Genomic DNA, 26,788 nt, shown 5'->3' with positions numbered 1-26,788 from the left:
TGTCCTGCTGAATGTTCTAAGACTTCTTGGTTCACCCCAAATGGGTCTTTTAAGAGACAAGGTAGCAGAGGTGCCCTGGTCAGTGGTCTCAGGTGCAGAGGGTGATGCTGTGGGGTAAGGGGCAGGGGTGGCAAGAATAGCCAGAAAGACAGGGAAAGTATAGCTAGGGGCCTAGGCATCCTTCCTGTAGCATAGCCCTTGGCAGCATGGCCCTCTGGGAACATAAGGAGAAAGAGAACAGACAGGAGGACCAGGCCTCAAAAAGTACCAGGAGCCAAGACAGCCCTGGACCAGGGTTCAAATCCAGGCTGCTGCCTCAGAGCCTGTATGCTAGCAAAAAGGAGAAGCATAACCACCTGCCAGTTCTTATGAAAACAAGGCAGTATTGGAGTAAAAACAGAGAGAGCACCATGCTTCTTTTAAAGCAATCCGTATTAGACATCCACAACCTAGACTCATCAAAACAGCTTGTTATGTAACAAGTTTTATTTGTCAATAAATAAATGAAATAAATAAGGTGCAGTAAGTAAGGCAGTCAGAGGGTACCTGCTCATTTTGCTCATTTTTGTTTAGAAGTTGTTCTCTTTCATGCTATAAATAAATAAATAGGAATCCATTAACATAAGGCAAGTATTGACTACTCTATCACAGTACTGCCCAACTTTCGACTTCCAGAAGAACTACAGTCTGGGTATTTTCAGAAGCAGCTCTTTTGGAATCTGTTCCATTAACCAAACAAGGCACTGACTGCAGGCGGTAAGGCTTATCTTACTTGCTTATGAAGGCTCACAGCTGATGCCCCAGAGTCTGGTTTGGGGTTCCCCAGAGAGCCAGGATGACCTGATTCCTCCCCCAGCAAAGCCCTGAGGGGCTGGCATGGCTGTCAACGCTACAGAGGCTCAGAGCCAGCTGACTTCATGGTTGGGTAATTCCCAACTGCACAGCTCTCTTATTCAAAACTGACTCATTCTTCCATTTACTCTCAGAAAATTGTGCAGCTGAATTAAAAAGAAAGCAGCCCAGGGAACAGGGTTATAGGAGGGAAAACATGGCTTCAGACTAAATAGAAATCAAATGTGAAACTACAGCTCCACAGCTGGGGCAAAGGCCACAGGTATAACTGGGAAGGAAGTTCATGACATTAAGGCCCTAAGACCCTGGAGCCTGGTTTCATCCAGATCCTACTTACAGCCTGGCATCCACGAGAATTAGCAAACTCCCTGCATTCAGGCAAGAGCCATGTTTTATTTGACCTGCATGAAAGTATCCTCCCACTCCCAGGCAGGGTTTTCATTTTTATTTTTTTAATTAGTTGCCAATTTATTTCACAGTAGACACAGGTTTCTATTTTTTCCTCAAACCTTGCTGCTTGACCTGGCAACACTGGCTCATATTCTGATATAAAAACTCAGGGGGAGGACAGAAACTTCATATCTCCGGTAGCTACAGATCTGGTTGGCTTCTCCTGTTCTTGTTTGAGGACTGGGTTCTGCAGCATCTGAGTGTATAAATCTTAATTTACATAAAGCATTATGGAATAAATGCTCACTCTGATTTACTGCAGGCCAGAGGTTGGGGGCTTGTTGATAGCCTCTTGACATCCAGAAGCTTCTTGCACAGAGCAAAGAAATCAGAAGACCTGGTATTGAAAAATCTTTGGCCATGACCTGCATTTTATCTGGTCCCTGTGTGCCACTCAAATAGGAGGTCTCCTGCTATGCAGGAGGGAGCTTGTGCAGTTTGAAAGCCCCTTTTTAAAATGTTTATAGTGCTGAAGGATCAAATAAATAAATATAAATGTATATAATATATAAATGAAATAATATATATGTGTATATATACACACATATATATGTATGTATATATATGTATATATAAATGTATATATGTATATATATATGGATATAAATGTATATATGTATATATACATATATATGTATGTGTGTATATATACATATATATATATGAGACATTTTCATAATGTATAAAACACTGCAGTAAGTATGGGTTCCCCAAGGAAGGATTCGTTTTGGGCACAACCATGGAGCTCTTCACCCCCTGTGAACTCTACCTGGAGCAGGGCATCACGGTAGATATTTCTACCATGACATGGAATTTAAGTTGGTTAGCTTTGCTTAAGAGTACACACATGGGTCTGGCACTGTGGTACATACTTGTAATCCCAGTAGGACAGGAAGCTGAGGCAGGAGGATCACGAGTTCAAAGCCAGCCTCAGCAATAGAAAGGTGCTAAGCAATTCAGTGAGACTCTGTCTCTAACAAAATACAAAATAGGGCTGGGAATGTGGCTCACTGGTTGAGCACCCCATAGTTCAATCCCCAGTACCTGCCCCCCAAAAAGAAGAGTTGTACACATGGGATAATAAGAGAATGTTCCCTGTGAAAAGTGGTTCACCTACCAAGAAAAACACAAGGAGGCTCTCTACAAGAGCTGTGAACACAGTCATCCATCCAACATCAAGTTAGCCCTGCTGGAAATTGACTTTTAATGCCTAAGTAAATGAATGTGCTGACTGGTTAATGCTGAAAATTTCCACTAATAAACATTTCTTAAAGTTGAAGCATATTTTCCTGCCCTGAAAAATGCAAAAATGTTATCAGTCATTCAACATGTAAAGTTATCCTCAGTGACTTCATAACTTAGATTCAGAAAGACTGGAAAATGGGATAGCAAGCTTGATAGAGGAAAAAGATGAAAGAGTCCAAGGCCCTGGGCAACCAGAAGATCAGAGTGAGAGAATTCACTAATTAGGATGTAAAGAGCATAGGAGTATTACACTAATATCTGCTTGAGCCAGCTCTGTTCTGAGAAAGAGTGACTACCCTAAGTGTGCATTCCTACCCTGGCATCCATCTTTCCTCCCTGTCACTGAGTTATTAGAGAATAAGCCTTGGGCCAACTGTGGTAATGATAGTTAAAAGGGATGCTGTTATCTCAGCCTGAGAAGGAGGAAGACAATAACTGAACACAGGCATGTCAGTGTGTCTCTACTGTATCCAATAGAATTTTCCTGCTTCATTTACACCATCCCCATCAACACACATGTACACACACACACACACACACACACACACACAAATGCAATAGATCACCCCAAGAGGATTAGAATGTTCTTCCAAAAGTGAAATAAATGTCTGTCTGGGCCTCATATAAGATGATATATGTGGCCAAGTTCAAATCAAATCACATCCTGAGGAAAGAGCTGTATTTTGCATTCAAACTGCTTTGAACTTGTACACAGAATTATTGTAATGGCAGCATCTTCATCTTCTGGAAACCAAATCAGTTGCCTTCTATGAATATTGCCTGAAACAAGACTCTAAAAATATTTCTTTTCTTAGCATTCAAAAGGGGAAAAGGAAAAAAAAATGTCAAGAGTTTGGGTAATGACTCTCACATAGAGAACAAAGCAGTCAAGACACATTTAAATATGAAATTGTATCCTCCAGTTTCTATATTCAAATATCAGCTGTGCTAGAAAAACTCATGTGAATAGATTTATGCATTGAATTGAAGTGCAAAGGAAAAAATAAATAATTCTTATTACAGAAATCGTTGAATGAATACAGAACAACAGATATAAACAATACAGATTGGATCACTCTGCTACACAAAATAACTCATTTTTTCTTTATTAAAACAAAGACATCTTATTTTAAAACTAATCAGAAGACCTAAGGAGAAGAACATAGACCCAGTACCAGCTCAAATATTTGGAGTTTCTTCCTCCTGCCCAGTGCTTTGCTCTGCCAACTCATTTGCATCCCCGAAACGAGTTCTTCCAGACCCCCCAAAATGTTGTACGTTCTCTCTGAACCTGCTAACCCCCACCAGTAAATCTGTGGTGAGAGGCAGCACAGGAGCTGGTACTACTGGGAAAGACTGTTAAGGAAGAAGAAGAACCTTACCACTTCTGGGAGCAGCCTAGTTGAGAGGTCATGGATGGCTTTGACCACTATACATATGGATGACAGAAGGAATATCACCCCCAAGATGACACAGGCTCTGAAAAAAACAAAACATTAAGAGTCTTAACTGGGAGAACTCCATACTGCTGAAGAGTTGGCACAGTTGACCACGATGAGCACACCATCTGAAAAGTAAATTTTGCCATAATTCACTGCACCCCCCCAGTCCCAGAATTGAAACCAAGTTACTCTGGGAGAACACAGTTCAGGATTTTATCAACAAAGGCAACCTCACAGGTAAGGGGTTCACCATCCTACATCACCTTGCAGTACTCCATGAATGCTGGCAATGGAAGGGTCGGCCATAAAAGCGTCATGGAAGCCATCTCCCTTGCCTGGCAAACTTGCTGCTTCAATCCTGCTCAGGCTAAAGGGTGAAGAGTTTAATAACAGAGTGGAGACTGGCATGGGACATCCCAAGCTCGGCCATTTAACTTGTTGCAGGTTCTTGGTCAAGGAACTGAAACTCTTTTTAGCTTGTATTTTCTCACCTTTTGGATAGGAATAATATGTCCTACCTGAAGATGAAATGAAATGATGAAGTAAACCGTTGATGATTATAGCTGAGACAAAGGCAGGCAGCTCCCGATGCCTCTTCTGGATATGACTCAATAAAATACAAACCTTTGGATTTTCCCAGCCAAAAGAAGGAGAAATGATTTGATAATTAGAAAAGACAGAGTGTCTATGGTAAGAGAGAGGAAGGAAAGAAGGACAGGAAGGAGAGGACAGAGAGGATGACAAGAAAGAGAGAAGAAAAAATAGAAGAAAGGATGAGGTCAAGCAAAATACCCAGCCCAGGAGGAGGCAGGAGCCAATGATAAGAGTAGATGATACACAACTGGGAAGGTCAGGGGGAGAGGACTATAAGAAAATCTATGGGGTTCATGACAGAATCTGGCAGTCCAGATACAACAAATCTCAGGAGACAGAAAATGAAAGTAAACAAGAGGAAATGCTAATCCTAATACAAGGGTCAAAATACCAAAATGGAGAGGAAGAATACAAGGACAACTACAATTAGTTTTAGATCATTCCTATCTCAACATGGTGCTACCATCATTTGGAAGCCTCTTCCACCAGGTAGCAAATAGAACCAATTTTCAGGGCTGGGGTTGTGGCTCAGTGATAGAGCACTTGCCTAGCATGTGTGAGGCCCTGGGTTCAATTCTCAGCATCACATATAGATAAATAAATTAGAAAATCAAGGTCCATTGACAACTAAAAATATATCTTTTAAAAAAATGTTTTTTCATTATTCTTCTTGGATTCCCTCTTTTGACTAACAGCACATTCCCAAACTGTTCACCTAATTTTGAAGTGGAACATATGTACAATCCTAATAAACCCGTGGATAGATACAATTCCCCTAATTTAGAAGTGAGGAATATAAGCAGGTGAACCCACGGCATGGAATGCACTTAGGAGTCTTCTTACCCACCCTCTAGTGGTAGGTTTTATCCTTTCAAAGACACAGAATGAATCATTGCAGGCTGGAGCAAAAACACACAAAAAATGAACACATAGATAGAGGAAAAGGTAATGAATGGGCTAGGATCTTGGTGGAGACTTGAGCAAATGGATGAGTCACCATCAGTGCCATCCATTCTTGTAATGAGCCCCCACGGAAAAACATATGCTCGAGAGGGAGAAAAGAGAATGTGGGCAGTAAAAACACATGGCCATGGCTGACCAGCTCAGTTGAGATGGTGCACCTGGGGCAGGTGACCAAGTGCTCTCAGGCCCTTACTGGAGGGTCCTTTAGTAACTAGGGACTGGAACAAAGGCAGGGATTCCCCGAGTTTCAGGATCAGTTTTAAGCAAATACCAAGCACCTCCTTGGAAGATGGCCAGCTATACTCAGTGCTTGGAATAACTATTTATACCTGAGAGCAAAGGGACTGGAAGGGGTCCCAGTACAGACAAAAAGATTGAAGTCAATTAGGCCTGCAACATAAGGTTTGTTTGTTTGTTTGCTTTTTTGGGGGGTTACTAGGAAAAGAACCCAGGGCCTTGCACGTGTAAGCTAGTGCTGTACCAATGAGCTACATCAGCAGCCTGCAAAATTTTCATTTGGTTTTCCAAGAGTGAAAAAAAAGTAGGATTTATTCAAGTGAAAAATAGAAACAGAAGTCTTGCAAGAGCAAGAGGTCAGTTTTGCAATGTGGCTTTTTTTTCCTCGATTCACAAAACTCCTGGGTGACTGGAAAAGACTCCTTTTTAGGTAAATTCAATCACAAACTAAGCACCTCCCAGCCACTGCACTCTTCCAGGGAACTTTTTTTTTCTGCCTGACTAACACCCCAGTTCGATATATCAGACTCTAGGGTAAACCTAGACCTCTGCATTTTTTATAAAAGCTTCCAGGCAATTCTAATGTGTACTGGCCTAGTTTAATTTTAATCTAATACTAATGCAAGGCCCAGACCCAAGTGAAGCCCTGTCACCAGGGAGCTCATTCTATGAGGCAAAGTCCATGACTCCCTGGAACAGAGGCAGGGAGAGAGTGGTCACTCAAGCTGGCAAGGAGGAAAAGACTGGTCTCATGGCCTTTCCAGGCCCCAGGCCCCACAGAACATGTGTTTACTGATTCGCTTTTTCTCCCTGAGAAACAAATAGGACAGCTAGACCTTCTCTAGGTAATTTGTCCACTATATCCTCTTCTCTATTCTCCTGGGGGAAAAAGGAAACAAATAGCCTTGGGTTCTTCCGGACAGGGAACAGTGATGCACAGGAAATCTACTTCTGTGAGATCACTGCAGGCATGGCTTGATCATGCACAAAAAGTGGGTTTTTATTTTATTAAATTACTTAATATATGTACATTAGTTAAAGCATATGTATATTTTAATTTCATTACATTACTCAAGTACATATGCTTAAGACAAGTTTAAATACAGCAAGAGCCTCGATACATAATTTCTTGCTTACTTATTTTTAATCAAAGCTACACTATAAATTCCTTAGGTCAAAAAAATATTTTAAAATAAAATTTTAAAATGGACATTTAAAAACACATTTTTATTTCCTAATATCTATAGTAGCATGTAGCAGGATGTCTCAAATGTATCTGTAGAGTGGATATAAACATCAATGGATTAATTAATCACTAACTGATCTGTAAATTACTCCCTGTAGATTCTAAGGGGCATCAACTGTTAGGAAGAAAGAGACTCTTAACCCTTCAGTCAAATGCACATGGAGTAGCCCACACTGTAAAGTGATTCTGAAATATAACAAAAGTCAAAAGAAAATGTGTGATCTGGTTTAATAGACTTGAGTTTCACAGAACTTTAATCATTATTTTCTTCACCGAGACACCTGTGAAAATGCCCAAAAATGTTTTAAGAACTCACTATCAATTTCTTTTAAATGTGTTACAAATTCAAAAACCACAGTAACCCCTCCTTCAACACTGCTGGAGCCTGTGTCTTAGGACCCAGCCACTCTGACAGCCCGAAGCAGCTATTAATAGCAGAGGGTGTAATGCTATTTTTATGGCTTATTAATAATATATTGTGTTTACACAGCAGCTTTCTCCTCAGGCACTCAGAGTTCTGCACATCAGCTCACAAATCCCCTGGAGGCAACTCACCAGACCTAGGTTTTTGTTTTTCTCCTATTTTATTAATGAGGAGGAAGAAAGGTATGTTTCATAAATACAAGGAGTCAAAATCGCATGTTGAGGACTAAGAGGCCTACCCAAGGTCACCCAAGGAGTTTGAAGTCTACTCAGAAATAGAACCCAAATCAACTAATGCCCTCCCAATGGCCACTCCCAGTCAATCATCCAACCACTGAAAGACTCTGGATGTTCAAATCACATGCTCAAACCAATAAAGATTTAGGTCAGGATCAAACATGGCTGCTTCTGCATCTGTGTGAGCTACTTCCAAGCTTAAGGATGGATGGCAAAGGGTGGAAAAGGATACCTACTCCCCTAGCACATGTGGCCTTCACCTGGATAGGTTGGCAAGACAATAGGACACTGAGGAGCCAGGTCACCAGAAAGCACATCAATATAGTCCCCCGATGAACCCAGACTGAAACTGATCTTAAATTCCCACTGGACCACATCAATGTTTATAGCAGCTCAATTTACAATAGCTAAACTGTGGAACCAATCTAGGTGCTCTTCAACAGATGAATGGATAAAGAAAATGTGGTACATAAACACAATGGAATATTAATCAGCCTTAAAGAAGATCGAAATTATGGCATTTGCCACTAAATGGGTGGAGCTAGAGAATATCATGCTAACGGAAATAAACCAATCCCCCCAAAATCAAAGGCCAAATGTTTTCTCTGATATGTGGATGCTATTTCACAATAAGGGGACTTGGGGCTAGGGAAGAATAGAGGTCCTTTGCATTAGATAGGGGGAGTCAAGGGACAGGATGGGTTATAGGGGTAGGAAAGATAACAGAATGAATCAGACCTTATGACGCTATGTGCATATATGATTACATAAACAGTGTAATCCTACATCATGTACAACAAGAAGAATGAGAAGTTATATTCCATTTATGTATGATGTGTCAAAATGTATTCTATTGTCATATGTAACTAATTAAAATAAATTAAAAAAATTCCCAAGGGACCAGCAGTTATCACAGTGTGAGCCACAGATCAGTAGCATCCACACCACCTAGGAACTTGATAGAGAAAGAAATTCTGAGTAAATCCTCCCCAGCCCTACTGAAGCAGAAGCTCTAGGATAGGGCCTTCCAGTTGATTCTAATGTGTGTTCAAATTTAAGGAACAGTATTAAGACACAATGTCCAAAAGAAACCTAGTGAAATCCAAAGAGATGGCCAAAGCCATTACAAAGAAATGATTAAAGGGGGTTAAACTCACCTTTTATTTTCCAGCTAAAAACTACGAATTGCTAACTGTGCATAACATTGGAAATCTATGAATAATCTAGAATCATTACTTTTTGCCTTTGAAATTATAAGGGCAAAAACCTACTGACAGGTATTCACATCCAAACTGAGGTCAGACTGAAAGTTCGGTCCCGTGTCAATTGCAGGTTTAAAGGTCTATAGCTCCTACTCATGAGGCCTAAGTCCTGGCATGCCAATTCTAAGTAACTTCCCCTCAGATCAAAAGAGCCACGCACCAGAAGCTTCTCCCATCACTCTAATTTACAACAAGCCTAAAACACAGTGTAGCCCTGGCAATTAACCAATTCAGGTCACAGTTTAAAGCACAATTATTTTGGTGATCATGTTTTATTATAGTCTCCAAAGCACTTGTAATCTGCGGCATTGTTCAAATGTCAAACAAATAATGAAAAATAAAAGACAGTGATATGAGCATGCTTAGCACTTAGGACTCCACCCTTGCGAATGTTCATTTATTCATAGCTCTTTCTCTCCATGAGTTCTGCCATTTCAAATAAAGCCACAAACCAAAATTGGTTTGGAGGCAGTATAAAAGGAAGGAGAAAGTCAGTAATGAATGGTGGTAAGACAGTCCCCCATTCTCTATGATAGCTATGCCCAACAAGCACCATTTTGCTTGAGATTCTGCCCCTCCCCTCACTCCATCATTATCACCTCCTGCCTCCTCTCTTCTTCAGCAGCTCCCTCTCTTCTTCTAATATTTTTATACTATCTTCATCTCTTTTCTTGACTCTCCTGGGCTCCAGGTCTCATTTCCTTTCTCTGTTCATGTTCCCATCTCCCCCTCTTCAACTTCATCCACCGGCTGTTTTGTGAATGGGTTGCAGCTAGGGTGAGGTTGAACTGGATTGGGTATGGTCCCTCAGAACAGAGCTCTCCAGGCAAGAGGTCCATCCCCCTGTTCATAGTTAGACCATCCGTATCTTCAGCATGCAACAACTAAAGATCTCTCCTTTCTCAACAAGTGTCCATTTGCTTTTATCTATAATAATTCACAAGCTGAACTGAACAAATAGAAATCCCATTCCCCACCCTCCACACCTCCAGGGATAGAAACTAGGGCCTCTAACATACTAGGTCTTTTCCTTAAGAAGTAGAGAGAGGAAGCTTTTAAATCACACAGAAATCTTTCCAGAGGAGCTCTGAGTTGACTTTGAATGAAGTCAAAAGTCAATCCAAAGGAGCTGACTTAGTAAAGAGGGATAAAAAGCAGATTCAAAGGCATATCAGATTCCTTAGTTCAGCACATTTATACTGTCTAATTACTTTGTGCCAAGCACCATTCTAGTGAGCAGGCCATGAAGATATCTGGTGGAAGAACCCTCCAGGCAGAGAGAAGAGCAAGACTCTGAGGCAGAAGGTCTGCCTGACATGAGGGAGATACATCAAGGCAACCACAAAGGGAATGAGAAAGAGGGAAAATGATGGAGGTGAATTCAAACAGTGAGGATCCTATAAGGTCTTGGAGCCGTTACAAGGATGAAGGCATTTACAATGATGGAAAGCCACAGGGGACTAGAACTTGGAAATGACTCTGTGTGGCATATTTTAACCAGATCACTGATGCTTGGCAACAGCAGAAATGAAGAGAAGAAACTGTTAAAGTATTCAGGTCAGCTGAGAGCATGACAAAGGATGTCTTAGGTCAGTATAATCACACTGAAGGAGTGAGGTTTTTGGTGATGGTCTGATTCTGAGTCTTGGTTTGTTCAGGGATATATTCCATTTTATTAATGCATGATATTCAACAAAAAAAGAGTCCAGATGATGCAAGCCTTGGGACCTAAGAAAAGGGAAAGATGGAGCTGCCATTTCCTGAGGTAGGAAGAATGTGGGAAAAGCATGTATTGAAGGGGAAAGATCAGGAGTTCAGTTTTGGACATGCTAGGTTTGAGATGTCTGTTAGACATCTGTTATGGTTTAGATGGGAGATGTTTCTCAAAAACTCATGTGTGAGACAAGGCAAGGAAGTTTAGAAGTGAAATGATTGGGTTTTGAGGGGCCTTCACCTAATCAGTGAATTAATTCCCTGATAGGGATTAACTGAGTGATAACTGAAGGCAGGTCAGGTGTGGCTGAAGGAGGTAGGTCACTGAGGGAGTGCCTTAGGGGTTTATATTTTGTCCCTGGAGAATGGAGTCTCTGTCTCTCTCTGCTTCCTGGTGCCAGGCTGTTTTCCTCCACACTTTTCCACCATTATATTCTGCCCCACCTCAGGCCCAGAGGAAAGAAGCCAGCCCTCTATGCACTAAGACCTCTGAAACTATAAGCCCCCAAATAAACTTCTTCTCTTCTAATTGTTCTTGTCAGGTATTTTTGGTCACAAGCAACGAAAAAGCTGATAAAATAACATCCAAGTGGAAGTGTTGAAAAGACAATTGGAGATGGGCACTTAGATTCAGAGATAAGTTTAAGTGGAGGACATAAATTGGGAGTCATCAGCACAAAGACTGCATTTAAGTCTCAGAAGTGGGTAAGATCATTACCCACTGCTAAGAAACCACAAATTCCCTAGTAAAGCTGGAGGACAGGTTTCATGAAGAGTCCCTGCTGGAAAGCTGAGTAGAAAGGTGGGAGTGGGCCATCCCTGAGAAGCCTCATGTGCTTAGCTGAGCTGCTTTAGCTTTCTTACAAAAACCAGAGCTCCAGACAACTTTGAAAATGATGATGATTAGATTAGTATTTTTTAAAGCTAACTCAGGCAAAAATATATTTTGTGAACAACTGCAGGGCCTGACATGCCCTGCTTCCTCCTCTCCATTCTTCTTTCAGGCTCTACTCCCAAGGGTAGGATTGACAGCCACTTCATCCTACCTTGAACCAAGGCACCTGACCCAAACTGAGGTGATCAGTCCCATTCCATGGACTTTGAGACCAAGATGAATGATAGTAAGGACTGAAAACCAAGATGATTCATCTCATAACAAGGATGAGAGAAGTCCGAGTTTGGCCAAGCTTTCCAACCCAAGTGCTTAACCAATATTCCTTGGGGAAGGTGGGCTTACCACGTGGTGGCTGATTCCCTCTTGAGCTAGTTAGGAAATCCCCCCAAATTAGGCAGAAGTTGCAAGGTCTTGGAAATCATACAGCATCCTACCAGAATATTCTGCTGTCTGGGAGTCATAGGCTTACTGAGATCAAAGTGGGGGAGGAATGAGATATCACTTTTGATGAGTGAGTGACAGGGTAAACATGTAGAAGAGCATATGAGAGGGAGGGATGATATTGCTGTGGTCATCCTCAGAAAACACCATCTGCCACAGCAATGAAGAGGCCCCAGTCTGCATCAGCCATGCGCTAGTTTGGCAAACATTTGTTTCCAGGTACTCTTTCCTACAAGGGTCAAAGCAGCTTAGACACAGCCTGGTGCTGAGGCTTCCGTGTTGCAGTAGACAAGGGGATGGACAGATGTCAGGAGGAAACAAAGAGGCCATTTCCCAATAGGCCACGGAATAAAGACATACAAGAACTGAAGCCCGCTTGTGATTTCTGGGACTGCCATGCTAGGTGGAGGAACCAGCACCAGCTGTATGGGAAACAATGAGCTCAGCACTTTACACAGGACTTCTTGGCATGACTTGGTTAATTTAGTCTATTATTTCTTTTTATCTCTACAAAAATATTCTAGCATTACCTTAGTAAACTATTCTCCAGTGTTTCAACCTAGTTGATTCCAGCATTTTAAGTAATTGGCTTAAATTGTTCATTTGCTTTGATCCACTTCTGGGAATCTATCCCTAAAGGAAAAGCTTCTTTTGCAGAAGAATGTTCACAGCAGCATTATTTATACTTAAAGATGGGAATTATCAATGTGCCACAAAAAGAGTGTTTAAGTTACTGTGATATATCAATTCAGTTGACAATTGGGTAACATTTAAATTGTTTTCAATAGATCACAAAAAAAAAACTGCCTAAAAATAAAAATAAAAAGTGAAAAAACAGGATTAAAATGATATCTACAGATTATAAATATGTACAAATAAATGTAAATCTGAGAGGAAATTGGAGGAAGGAAATAAACTTTAAAGTAAGAATGGTGAAAAGATAAACTTTTTCCCTTCTATTTTTCTGAATGCTGAATTTTTTTTTCTTCCTCACCTTCACCCCAGTACTGGAGATTGAACCCAGCTCTATCACTGAACTACTTCCCCAGTCCTTTTTACATTTTTTTAAAAATCATTTTAAGTTGCCAAGGCTGTCCCAGAATCTGCAATCCTCTTGCCTCAATCTCCTGAGGGGTTGGAAATACAGCCATGTGCTATCACATGTGGCCTAAATGCTGTATTTTTTGATAAAAGTTTCTAGAATGCCTTCTTTAGCTACATCTCTTTTTAACATTTCCATTTATTTATGTTCTCACATGACAGAAAAATGGTGGTCTTTATTAAGTCTCAAACCTGAAGATGTAAAATAATCAGGTTCTGTGAGCACCTATGAAATTGAGCGAGGGGCTCAAGTGTGTACGGTGTGGTTTTGTGGATTGTCATACTGTTTCTGGGTGATATGCAGTTGTTCCCCAGTATCTACAGTGAGTTGCAGCAGCCCATCATCTGTGCATGCTCAAGTTCCTTAAGTAAAATAGTATAGGTTTGCATGGAATCTATGTACATCTTACTGTATACTTTATATTATCTCTAGATTATTTATAATAGCTAATATGATGTAAATGCTATGTAAACAGTTGTTTACTGTATTGTTTAGGAAATAATGACAAGAAAAACATCTGTACATGTTCAGTACACTTTCTTTACCAAATATTTTCAATTCATAGGTTAGTAGATATAGAACTTGTGGGTAGGAAGGCCAAGTGCAGCAAGCATTCACCCAATCTCAATTGTTCATGTCTCCATTCCCAAGACCAGGTTTCCTGGCTGGGGCTGTAGCTTAGTGGTAGAGCACTCACCTTGCATGCATAAGACCCTGGGTTTGATCCCCAGCACCACATAAAAATAAACAAATAAAGATATTGTGTCCATCTATAATTAAAAAAAATATTTTTTAAAAAAGACCTAGTTACCTTATAATGAAAATAGGAATGATTAAAAAAACAAAAACAAAAACAACAACAACAGTGTTTTCCCTCTCAGGATTGGTGTGAATATGCCAGTAAATGATATCGAGCAAATACCAAAGGTAATATTCAAATTTAATCCTTCTTTCATCACTGGGACTTCTGATAAACCCACCACAGACAGCCCTTTTTGAGGCCAAGTCTTATAGGGGAAAAATTCCTTGAGGCCAACACCCTGTCATCTGTGAGTAAGAATTTGTGGCTTATGGAGAACTTTCATGGCATTCTCCTGTGATTTTCATCTATGCTGCCAAGTGGAGGATGCTCTTTCTTCCTAATCTGACAAGTTATGAGGGCTGCAAGAGGGGTAATAGGAACAGAGAACTGGGGAAGGTCTCAAAAAAATTCATGACCTGTCCAGGTTATAAACCTAACCAATAACTTGAATCCAAATCTGAAGCTTGCAACATAGGCAAACTGTGTCTTGGAGACTGTAATGGTTAATTTGAATTGTCAATCTGATTGGATTGAGATGCCAAGGATTAAGAGGCTGGTGGGTGTGTCAGTGAGGGTGTGTCTAGGACATGTGGGATAGCCAACTGAAATGAGACCTTCCCTAAGCATGGGCAGCAGCATCTAATAGGATGATGCCTTAGATGGAATAAAGTTGAAAGAACAAGGAAGCAACAGCAGATGCATGCTCCATTCCTCTTGAATGGGCTCTTCATTGCTGCTGTGATTGTCTGAAGATATTGGACTTGCACTTCTCTACTCTTCCAAAGTGGATTCTCTAGAAGCTTTTGGCCTCAGACTAGAATAGCACTGTTGATCTCTCTTGTTCTGGAACTTTAGCCTCTTGGACTGTGCAGCTACTGGTTCTTCCACCTCTCCAGCTTGCAGACAGCCATTGTAGACTATTCATCTTCTGGTCAGAGAAGTCAACCTAATAAGTCCCCATTTTATAATTATACTTCCTGTGGATTCTGTTCCTTTAGAGAACCCTGACTAATATAGAAACATTGGTGTTTTGTCTATCCAAACAAACACAAACAACTTTTGAATACAGTTTTATGCACAAATTTTCAAACCCAAACAGAAATGCTTCTGGAGTCGCTAAGCTGGGGTAGGACTTAGGAGTCCAAGGATCTAGATCTATACTTGTCATCAACTTAGAGAAACATAGGAAAACATCTCCAGACCCTGGTTTTCTCAGGTTGAAATTAACAAATTTCACTTAAACACCAAGGTTTTGAGACTTTAAAATTCCAGTGCAGATGTATCAATGGGAATTCCTGCTCATTAAAGATTTTTTTTAAAATTTTAAATCAACAGGCTTGAGGGACAGATTTATTTACATAACCAAAATCTAAAAACTTAACAGTAGGTATTAGTTACCCATTGGCAAGTTAGGGTAGAAAATATGAGTCTCCCAATGAGGGATCTGAAAACTCTAGGTTTCTTTTCATATATCACTACAAATTTGTCAGATGGGAAAAAAGTGCACTATGCTTTTGGCTGGATCTTACTCATTTATGAAACATCTCTGTGACCTACAAGCTCTACTATTTTGAAGGGCTGACATTTTCTAGCATAAGAGAAGAAAAAAATAGATAACACGGAAAGGGAGCATTTTAGAAGAAAATGTTATTCATCCATTGAGTTGGGAAACTAGTTTTCTAAACAGAACAATGATTTAAAATTATTTGAAAAATTATCAATACCTTGGAGCCCCAAAAGGTTGCAATTTGGGAAAAGCACATAAATGATTAAACCTAGAACTTTCACCTGGAGGGGGCAAGTTCCGGTAAATTCTGTAACTTAAAGAAGTTTCATTGAAATCTATCACTGAATTCACAAAATACTAAAAGATGAAAATCTTCTGGTAAAGAGGCTATTAAGAATATCACTGATCATATCATCTGGAAAGGCAAATGCTGGGGTTTACTATCATATTGCCACTAGCATACTTCCCATCTCAGGAATGGAAAAAATTAAGGAATCTAACTGTAAGTTGCTATAGTGTTGAATTAATACAGAGATATTATAGAATAAAGACATGTAGGGAAAAATGTTTTAAAGCACTTGGAATCACCTAAAATACTGCAGGGGCAATAAGGTGTAGATGGTGCTTTTGGTGCCACATCTTCTGCCAGCTCAGATTTCCTTCCAAGTCTTAGAAGACACATCCCTGTGTTCTTTAACACAGTTCCATCTCAGCACTCACTGCAGTGGCCTGTATATACTTCTCAGAGACAGAATCCAGCCCCTCTGCCTACAGAAAAGATCATGATAATGCCTCACACCTTAATTGGCTTTTCATCCATCCCTGTCTAACTTTCCCCACTCCCCGATTGGGTTTTCTGTGAATCCTTCCTGGAATCAGCATCAACTAATCAGCTACTTGCAACCAGGTCTTTGCTTCAGGCCCCAATCCCAGGCAGAAAAATTTCCAGAAGTATTTTTAAAAGGAACAGTTATAGTGCACTGTCAAAATAAAGAGAAAGCAAGACCATATGGAGATTAAATGTACAAACACCTCTGTGAACAAACCAAAGTAGATCCAGGACAGCACCTTCAACATTCTCTTGGTTTTGCAAGTTAAATCTATCCAGGATCCCCAAATTAGGACATTCTTCCAGACTCAAAAATCAAAACAAATGCAACAGTCCCTGGCACAATTGTTATAATAGCCTATGATTTCATATTGCCATTTAAGATACTCACAGATCCAAAAGCAAGAACATGACTAAACTAGACCAAATGAATCATGTGAGATAACCAAAGTTAGATTTTTTTCTCTTTCAATTAATACATATTTTTCTGAAATCCATTGATATTCCCCTCCTTTGGAGGTAGTCTATAAACTCTTCTATATTATAGAAGGAGTCACTTCCAAGGTTTGTGTCTGCCTCAAATGAGTGCAGTTAACAAAGGTCACATCTAGATGTGATCTAGGAGGCAGGGACAACTTTGGAGCAGAAAAAGACATGAGCTTCTCTTGGAGCCAGATGGACTCAGAAAGGTTGTCATTAGTCCTTCTGAGGTCTGGCACTATCCAGAATGGAGCAGAGGGCCTGAGTTTTCTGTAATCTGTATCAACGCAATCAGAAAGACAGAAAAGGAGAAAGATGAGTGAGCTTTGAAACACAGAGATGTCCTCTAGAGGACATCTAGAGGGTGGATGTGAAGGAAGAGGGAAGAGTGGACAACCATGTATCAAAGGAGGAACAAAGATGGTTCAGATCTCCAGCCCTACCCTCAAGGTATTCATCCAGAAACCAAGCACTTGTGCCAATATAAAGGAAAAGGGGTATGGGGAAAAGAGACCCTTGTTATCAGTCACCTAACTCAACATACTACCTACCACCTTAGAGAAGCAAGGAAGGGAGGGACTATTTGACAACAAACTTGTCATTTTATATTTGATACACCCACACAGAATCAATGTCCTAAAAAGGACTCATTTGTCAATTCATTAATTACAGATGAGGATTGCTCTATAAGGAATCATCATGCACAATAAATTCTATGAAATACATCACAATGCCCTAATTTTTGCAGCAACAGTGGAAGCCCTGGGTGACTGTTCTTTCTTGCTGGGAAAAGAGGCAGAAACTAACTACTCAAAGGACAGGCTCTGGAATCAGAGTCTGGCTACATCCCAACAGCAGCACTCATCAGTGACCTCAGGAAAGCTATTAAGCTATTTAATCCCTCTCTGCCATAGTTTTGTTCTGTTTAATGAGTATAGTGGTACAATGTTGTTAGTTGATGTACAGAGGTTATTGGCAAAGTGACTGGCACAGAGTTTTTTTTTTCTTTTTTTAGTGACCTATTTGGATGACACACAAATAAAACTGACCCAAACACGTGAACATCCTTTATTTTCTTGGACTACAATCCTGTCTTCCTACAATATGACTTAACTCACCCACAGAAATCTAAAATGCCTTCTTAAAACTTCCTTCCCAATTACTAACCCTGTAACTCCACACAGGCAGATACCAACTCACCTTTAGAAGGAAATTGCAAGGGGCAAGTTCACCCAGAGTCACTGGCAAAAGGACCATGACAAGGATAGTCCCTTGATTCCCAAAGTGGTTGCACTTCAGAATCATCTCTGGGGGTCTTTAAAATTTTCACATTAGGAGGCTTCCCTTTGATAGCTTCAAGACTGAAAGATGGCCTGGGAAAATGTTGTTTGCTACTTCTGCTTTGCTTTTACATTTACAAAGTTCCTCCTGGTATTTTTCTCATGAAGCAAGAGACTTGGGAACTTTTTTTTAAAGAGAGAGGGAGAGAGAGAGAGAGAGAGAGAGAGAGAGAGAGAGAGAGAGAGAATTTTTTAATATTTATTTTTTAGTTATCGGCAGACACAACATCTTTGTTTGTACGTGGTGCTGAGAATTGAACCCCTGCCGCACGCATGCCAGGCGAGCACACTACCACTTGAGCCACATCCCCAGACCCGGGAACTTTGTTTTAAAGCACAGGAATGGCTAAAATCAATGGTTCTCAACCAGATGTGATTTTGCTCATAGAATAAGGGGACATTTGACAATATCTGAAGACATTTTCAACTATCACAATTTGGGGAGGGAACTAAGAGTATCTAATGGGTATAGGCCAGTGATGTTGGTAAACATGCAACACTGCACAGGACAGCCTCCATGACAAAGGATTATCTGGTCCACAGTGTTAACCATGCCAATGTTGAGAAATTCTGCTCTAAGTCATTAGAGGGCATGGCTTTCTCTAGGTTGGTGCCAGAGAATGGCCTTTAGCTTCCCAAGGTCATCAACTGGGATCATCCCATTAATCCCAGGGACTCGAATTGGGTAACATATGGACTGGTGACTGGGGAACAGCTTTGAAGGAACCATGATAAATTCATAGAAAGACCAACACAATCTCTGTGCACACAAGATGAACATAAACTTAATTTTAAAAGGATATACCAATAATTCTCACATCAGAGACAGGTCAGAGGCAGAGCTTCTTCTCTGGACCAATAAATACCATGCCCACTTGCTGAACCCCTACTAAGTGATAAGCAGGGGATCCATTTAGGTGTTCAGCGGGTGGTAGAGAAGATACCTTGCCTACATTATTCCATTTATTCATCACAACTGTCTGATAGGGCAGATATTTTGGCAGTTAAGGAAGCATGAGTTGGAAGGAAATAAGAAACATGCCTAAGGCGGCCACTCTGGGCTACAGAGCTCATCTGCCCCTGCAGCTGGAGGACCATCCTCTGGGCACTTACCGTCCTGCTTCCCATCTAATCTTGGCATTTATTTCTCTGAAGTATGGCCTGAGACATCCTCAGCATTATAGGAGAAAGAAATAGGAAAGTCATTTATTATTCTCACAATAATTTTCTACTGGTTTATCCACTAATCATTCTAATTTACCCTACTGTTATACCCTGTTTACTCCACTGGCCCTGCCCCAGATCTGTAGAAAACTAGGAGGAAGCAGATTCAGATACCAGGGTCTTTATCAACTTTACTGGCAATTCCTGAGCACCCATAAGGCTGAGAACCAACCAGGCAGCCCACTGTGACAGCTTTTGTTTGGGCATACTAATGCCAGGGTGACTGCTGGGGACTGATTCCTTCAGAGAGGAGAGACTGGCTCTGAGACATAAAGACCACCATTTGATTATCCTTAAAACAAAACATGCTATCTCCATCCATCAAAGATAAGGAAAACATTTAAATCTGTTTCCCTTTATTGAGGGGAAGCCAGCTCCTAAGCAGCTCCTAAAAGGTGAAGCAAGCAGTTTAGTTGCCCAAAATAAACTAGTTTAACAGAGGTTCCTGCATTCTGGGACCTGTTATGTGCATAGACTGGATGATTCCTCTCATCTCCCAAAATCCCCACACCAAAAACTATGAGGGCATATTTGTAGGGAATCCACTGTGCTGGTATCGGAGCCACAGACATGATGGTAACTTTTTACCAACCACAGCCTTTATTTTGCCAACAAGACAAACAGCCTTATAAGGACAGGTTGCCAGCCACATGGGGAAAATAATTATGGGAGCAAGAAAGAGGAAAGTCATTTATTATTCTCATTATAATTATTCTACTGGCTTATCTATCAATCATTCCAATTTTCCCTACTTTTGCAAGTACCCATTTTGTTCTAATTTGTCTGCCCAATGATTTTGAATTAAAGTACTCTACCATTTGCTTTTTCAAAACAAGGTAGGGGGAGACAGGATGCCATGCATGCTGAAAGAAAAATGCCATGTGGTTTGGAGCAGCCCTTGGGATGCCCATTCCCTTCCTAATTACCAGCCCACTGGCTTTCTGACAGATGGAAAGAAGGACCCGCCCCTTACAGAACTCACATAATGAGGCGCTGCATAATCACAACTTCACATTCAATCTGCCCCATTAATGCCAGAGGTAGTTCAACCAAGTGAGAGAATTAGGGTCTTATGGATAAGACTGATGTGTGTGTACACAGTAATTTTATTAACCATTAACATGCTTTGTGGAACAAGGCCTTCCAGTTCAAAAGCGTGAAAGAGATATGCAATTTACAACCGCCACTGATTTAATAGCTTGTCAGCGGGTGAGTAGGTGGGGGTTGGAGTGTGTGTGCTACCATTGAACTGCAACTGACACTACAGAATAAAAACATCACCAGCCAGTCAATTAAGGAAATTATTCATGGGCTTGTTAAAAGGTCACATGCCAAAAACTTCACGTAACAGAAAAGAGGTGAGATATGGTGCTCAATTATTTTTCTTTTTAATCCAAAGGTGTCTAGAAATGGAGAAAGCCATTTCCAAATCTGATTTTGTATCTCTCTCTCTCTCTCTCTCTCTCTCTCTCTCTCTCTCTCACACACACACACACACACACATATATATATATATATAAATGTGTATAAATACATGTAAATATAACCATATTATTTATTTACATATAAAGCTATTATTGATGGCTTTCAATATCCATCATTGAAAATACCTAGAAAGGCACTCTCTTTTCATTTTCTCAGGCCTCCACTACTTCGTCAACATCTTGATCCTTTCTCTGATTTAGACAAAGGAGCTGCTATTTAATTCATGTTGGTATGAATGACTCTAGTCATCTGCAGGCCTCTTTCAAGCATTTAGGACCAGTCTAGAGGTGGATAAATGATTTTTCTCTTGATCAAAGGAAGAAAGTTTCCATTAGACAGAGGATTGTGAAGAAGGTGGAAAGGTCCTAAAATCCAGCCTCAGAAGGTGACAATACTCCAATGGTCCCTGCCCCCGCCCACAGGATATATTTGGCACTGTCTATAAACATTCTTTGCTGGGTGGGTGAGGTGTTGGTAGCATCTAATGGGTAGAGGCCAGGGATGCTATTGAATACTCCACAGTGCACAAGAGAGACCCAACAAAGAATTATCCAGCCCCAAATTCCCACAGAGCTGAGGTTGAGAGCCCTGTTCTACTCCAGTGTTTCAAAGGCTTGCCACCCAAAGTATGGTTCTTGGACCAGCTGTGATATAACCTGAAATCTCATTAGAATCTCAGGATCTTCCCCAAACCTCCAGAACCAGAAATCACATTCTAACAACCTAGAGTGACTTGTAAGTACGTTGAATTTTGAGCTGCACACTCTTCGAACAATGGTTCTCCAAGTGGCTATACACTGGAATCAGCCTAGGTGCCCATCAATGGAAGAATGGATAAAGAAAATGCAGAATATGTAAAAAAATAGAGTTTTACACAGTAATGAAGAACAAAATTATATCATTTTCAGGAAAATGGATGTAATTTGACAGCATTATGTTAAGTGAAATAGGCCTGACTCAAACTCAAGGGTCATATGTTTTCTCTCATATTTGGAGGTTAGAGAGAAAAAAAGGAAAAGAAGCATGATGGGGATAGGAATCTCATGAAAACAGAAGGTAGATCAGTAGAGTTGGAGGAAGGGGGCCAGAGGCAAATAAGAGGGGAGAGAAAGAGGAGGTACTGGGAAACAAAATTGACCAAATTATGCACATGTACAAATATGTCACAATAAATCCTACTATTATGCATAAATATAATGCACCAATTTAAAAAAGAAAATTGAATTCTTAAGAGAACATAAAAGTTCAACAAGGGATCTTTGCTAAGAAACTCCTGGTCACTCCTACCTAGAGGGACCCAAATCCCAAACCCCATCAAATTAAATATTAAATCATAACTCCAATTGGTGTGGAAAAACTGCAGGCCATCTTTGAAAAAGAGTCAAGGCCAACAGAAAACTATTCTAGAAGTCGAGGAACAGGTCTCACTATTTATTTTTAAGTAGGTCTTATAAACTGAAGATTGATAAAAGGCTTACATCAAATTCTTTCATGACTTATTCAAAAGATTATAAACATTCCAAAATGAAAAAGATTTTTGTCCAGCTAACTTAGGTTTAAGAGAAATTAATGGGACTGTCCTAATTTCATTCTCTTTATCAATGGCTTCCCAGCCTGATAATTCAGGATGGTGCCTTGGATTATTTACTTTTATTTTATGAAGTCATTTGCCAAGAGTTTCGCATAACATTCTTAAGAATAATAGAATAGGATAGTGAGGGTACACCTAAGTGAACTGAACTCAGGTTGGACAAATATTCTGGAAGACCTTGATTAGTCAAACAATCAATTTGGAGCCAGGTCTGTATGGTCCGGTCAGAATGATGAAACTTTAGTTTTTAAATAGAAAATATATATTCATTTAAAAATAATAATGTATGTTTTTTACAATTACTTTTCAAAACCTCCAGAAAGGAGAAATCACCACAGGTATCCAAGCAGGGGTGTGCAGGGTAACTATGCAGGACTATGAGAGAAGCACCGTAGGGAAATTGGGGACCTTGGATACTCATAAAGGCCACTTCCAATCTGGCAGCCAGTGTGGGACTTCACAAGACAATCAGTCTTGCAGGTGTGGAGGCCCTGTGTCCTGTTTGAGACTGAAACCAACAACAAGAAATATGGGGTAGCATTAGCTACTTCCCAAGCCCAGCTCCCTTAAAAATTCATTCTACAAATGCTCTATTTTTTTTCAGATACAACCATCCTTCAGGTTGAATTTTCTCAGATTTACTCTCCAAAAGCCAACTGACAAAGAAAAAAATGTTCCATGATTGACTCTCCAATATAAAATGGACCTCAGAGATATTCAAAGAAGATCTTCTAATACATCTACCAAAACTATTTATATTCCACAGAACAATAAAAAAGCCTGAATGACTAGTTTAAGGCTTTTTCATTAACTCAGAAACATATGCCTTCTTTGGAACTAAATCTAATAACCTGGGCTTCCCTCAGGGGTTGGAGAGGGAATAAATCAAAGTAATTATTTCTGAAAGTAGGTAATGTGTAAATTTATTTTGTTCCTCAATAAATTCACCAAGACATACACACATATATGTGCACACACAATACACACTCTTCCTTTGAGGTGTTCCAATTCAAAATTATAAAGCTTAGAATCCAAGGACAAATTAAGTGTTTTGCACACTTTCACACATTTCTTCAATGATGCTTTCTTTCTGGCCTGAGCTCCAACCACTTTTTTACCATCAGTTTCTATCACAGTACAACTTTGATGAAGAGAAGGGAGTAAAGGGGTTTACATTTATTCTACTTTGCCATTAAAAAAGAAAAATCTACCTCTTAAAAAGCTTTATCTAATACCCTAAACTTGTTCCCAAAGATTTCCTGAGACTGGACCTACCCTCTTTGCTGTGCAGTGGGTGGTACCAGACAGAAGCTGACAATAATGAGATGGCATGAACACAGCACATTTCAAATCAAATTTCAGGTCTGTATGGTCAACACAAGTCCATGATCCTGTATCCCTGACAAATCAAAATAGAAAAGTCCAGCTCTTATATTTCTATGAGTCAGCCAGACTCATAGAAATACCAATCTGGCTTAAATCCTAGCTCAGTGATTAGAGCTAAATGCACCATAAACAAAAATCATTCCCCAAAATCTACTCCACAAATTCATGTCCAGATAACACACAGCAGCCCCAAGTGCACAGATTCACAGACACAGTTCCTCCCCAAACATCTCAGTGAGACCAGTCTTCTTGGAGTGTTTCAAGGGATTGGATGTAACAACAGATGCAAAAAAACTTACTCATAAGTCATTCTTTCTCTCAAGATCTTTTATTAGCCAAATCTGGCTCCCTAAACTCATTTGCTTCTGATAGATGTGATATTTGCAAAATGTAGATTTGAAAATAAGGGAATGTGTATCTGATGCTGAATGTGCTTGCTAATGCCTCAAACAACCACAGTTCTGGAAAGGCAGCATCATGGGTTAATTATGCAAAGGGCAAACCCAGTGTTGTGTAGTCTTTTGTTTGTGAGCCTGTCCCTGGCTTTAGTTACTCATGATATTAGGCAAAGCCACCTAATACAGACCTGCAGCTGTGCCCACACGCTGAAGAGTGCTTGGGGAATACTCCAGGCTTCGTGTGCATATAAAATAGGTGAGCTTACCATTCCCTACATATGTTCCTCATTCTTTAGTGTATTTATGGCTGGCAGCATTTCCAATCAGAGCAGTCAAACCATGAACAATCAAGATTACAGATCAGTGACAAACAAGGGCCCCGCCATACTTAGGGACTGACAGGTCTCTGGTATAATGCATACTCTTGCCAACAAACCAGCTTTTGCTCTCATTCAGAAAACATACTGGTCTAGGACACACTAAGGGATTTTAAAACTCACAATTTAGTTGTCTCCTATGAAAAGAAAAAGTACCCCATATCTCAAACATAGGACCTAAAGGAATAAACAAAGGGGCATGCACAGATTCACAGACAAGCTGAAACAGCAAAAGCTGGAACAACTCAGGTTTCCTAATAGATAGTTAAATAAATTATGTTATGGCCAACAGCACAATTCCATGAAGTCATTAAAAAGAATGGGTTAGATATATGGGCAGAATATTTCTAAATAACCTTGATTTTGTGTTAGGAGAAAGAAGCATTTTCCAGAACAATATGTATAGAAAGATCCTATTTTTATTTTCACACCAAGCCGTGTGTGTGTGTGTGTGTGTGTGTGTGTGTGTGTGTGTGTGTGGTGTGTCTATAAAGCATACACATGAGTATCTTATTTAATTTCAAAGAAAATGTTCTGGAAGCAAAGGCACCGAGCTGTGTTCGTCATGGTTTTCTTTTACGGAGAAAGGCAAAAAAGGATGAGGATAGAGTGCATGAGAGAAAACTTTCACTTTCAAACTTATATTAATTTAAAGGTATTTGTTCTACATGTACATACCTTAATCACAATCACAAAATGAATAAAGTATTTTCATTTCTAAAGAGACAATGGAGGGCCTCACATATTCATAAGAATAGCAGATTTCTCTTACAACAAAGCATCTGAGCTCCCCTGTGTTAATTATACAACAAGGTCATTTCACCCCAAGGCTTAATAACTCAGCCCTGGCTTCCCACTGCTCTGATAATCAAAACTTCCTCCCGAGGCTTCCAAGGCTCCAGCTGTGTCTTCCCTTTTCCCTCACCACTTGGGTCCAGCCACAGCAACCCATTTTTCTGACTCTCAAACACAGCAAGCTGGTCCCACCTTAGGGACTTTGTTTGCAGTGATCCCTCTGTCTGGGGATACTTTTTTCCAGGCCCCTTTCTGCCTGGAAAAAAAAGGATTCATTCAATTATCACCTCTGAAGAGTGACCTCCCTTAACCCCCAACTTCAGAGAAGCCCTCCTCATGCACTCTGTCTCAGTATCCTGGTTTGTTTTACTTTCTTCACAGCTCTTACTACCTCTGCAATTACTTTATTGTCCATTTTCTCCTTTTAGGTATCTAAGACAGGGAGCTGATTTATCTGGTTTCTTCCTGGTTCCTCACAAAGTACCTGGCACACAGTAGGCCCTAAATAACTCACTGAATAAATGAATACACCTCAGAGTAGGGTATTTGGAAGTGCATCTCTTGATATGAAACTAATGAGTAAAACCGAACTTTTTCAAAATAAATTTTACCTTCTCATGTACAACACAAAAGGCATGCTTATTGACAGACATCTATTCAACCAGAAACCAATGATGAGTTAATCACTTACTCACCACTCCAGAAATGAGGAAGTAAACCTAGAAATTCAAAGTAAGCCAAAGCTACAATTTGCTTTCTGCTATAGTAACCTGGAAAAGGCCATTAGGACCCTGTGGCCACATTTTGTGGACTGTCAACTGAAACAGTCAAATCCAACCTGAAGAAGGAGCAGAGAGATAGCCAGATGGGTCTTAGCTGAAGACAACAAAATATCTTGCTCAAAATTAGGGGGTAATAAAAGATACTGAGATCAAGGATTAACTGTGTCATTTTCCAAATGTATATCCTTTCTCTCAGCCAGAATTTGCCCACAGACAGTGTACACAGCTACTGTTCTTTAAAGGCCATCAATTTCAGACTCCAACACATGTTTTCCTATTCTGGAAGAACTACACCTAGAATAACCTGGGTGACCCATGATCTCAGACTCAGTCTCCTTAGGGGAGGAAGAGAATTTGAACTTGAATTTAAGAGAAGGCAAGATCAGCATGTTGTTTATTTATGGGCGGCTTCCACATCACTGATGTATCATGCACTTGAGTTATCTCATTAAAAACAACATGTGCAAAAAGAGAAAATGATTTTCATGGCTGTAGATAACAGAGAAAAAAATTTAGTGTGTGATAACACCCAAACTAAACAAACCCTTTGTAGCAACAAATAACAGGAAGAAGCCCTGTTCAGTTGCCCCAGGAGAGCTATGGAAAGAAAGAGTGCTGTATTCTTCCATTTAAACCTTGGAGCAATCTTCTTATGGAAATCCTGAAGTCCTTTAAGAGGTTTCCCCTTGG

General features: G+C 40.2%; 1 pseudogene; it reads right to left on the bottom strand.

Annotated features, from left to right (window-relative positions):
- Window positions 1-26,788, bottom strand: part of LOC143640213 (transmembrane protein 163-like) — a 192,469-nt pseudogene that overhangs the window by 25,463 nt on the left and 140,218 nt on the right.

This window comes from Callospermophilus lateralis, unplaced genomic scaffold, assembly GCF_048772815.1.
Source record: "Callospermophilus lateralis isolate mCalLat2 unplaced genomic scaffold, mCalLat2.hap1 Scaffold_137, whole genome shotgun sequence".
NCBI classification, from domain to species: Eukaryota; Metazoa; Chordata; class Mammalia; order Rodentia; family Sciuridae; genus Callospermophilus; species Callospermophilus lateralis.
Note: the sequence above shows the minus strand (reverse complement) of the source record. Positions and strands in the feature narration are given on the sequence as shown.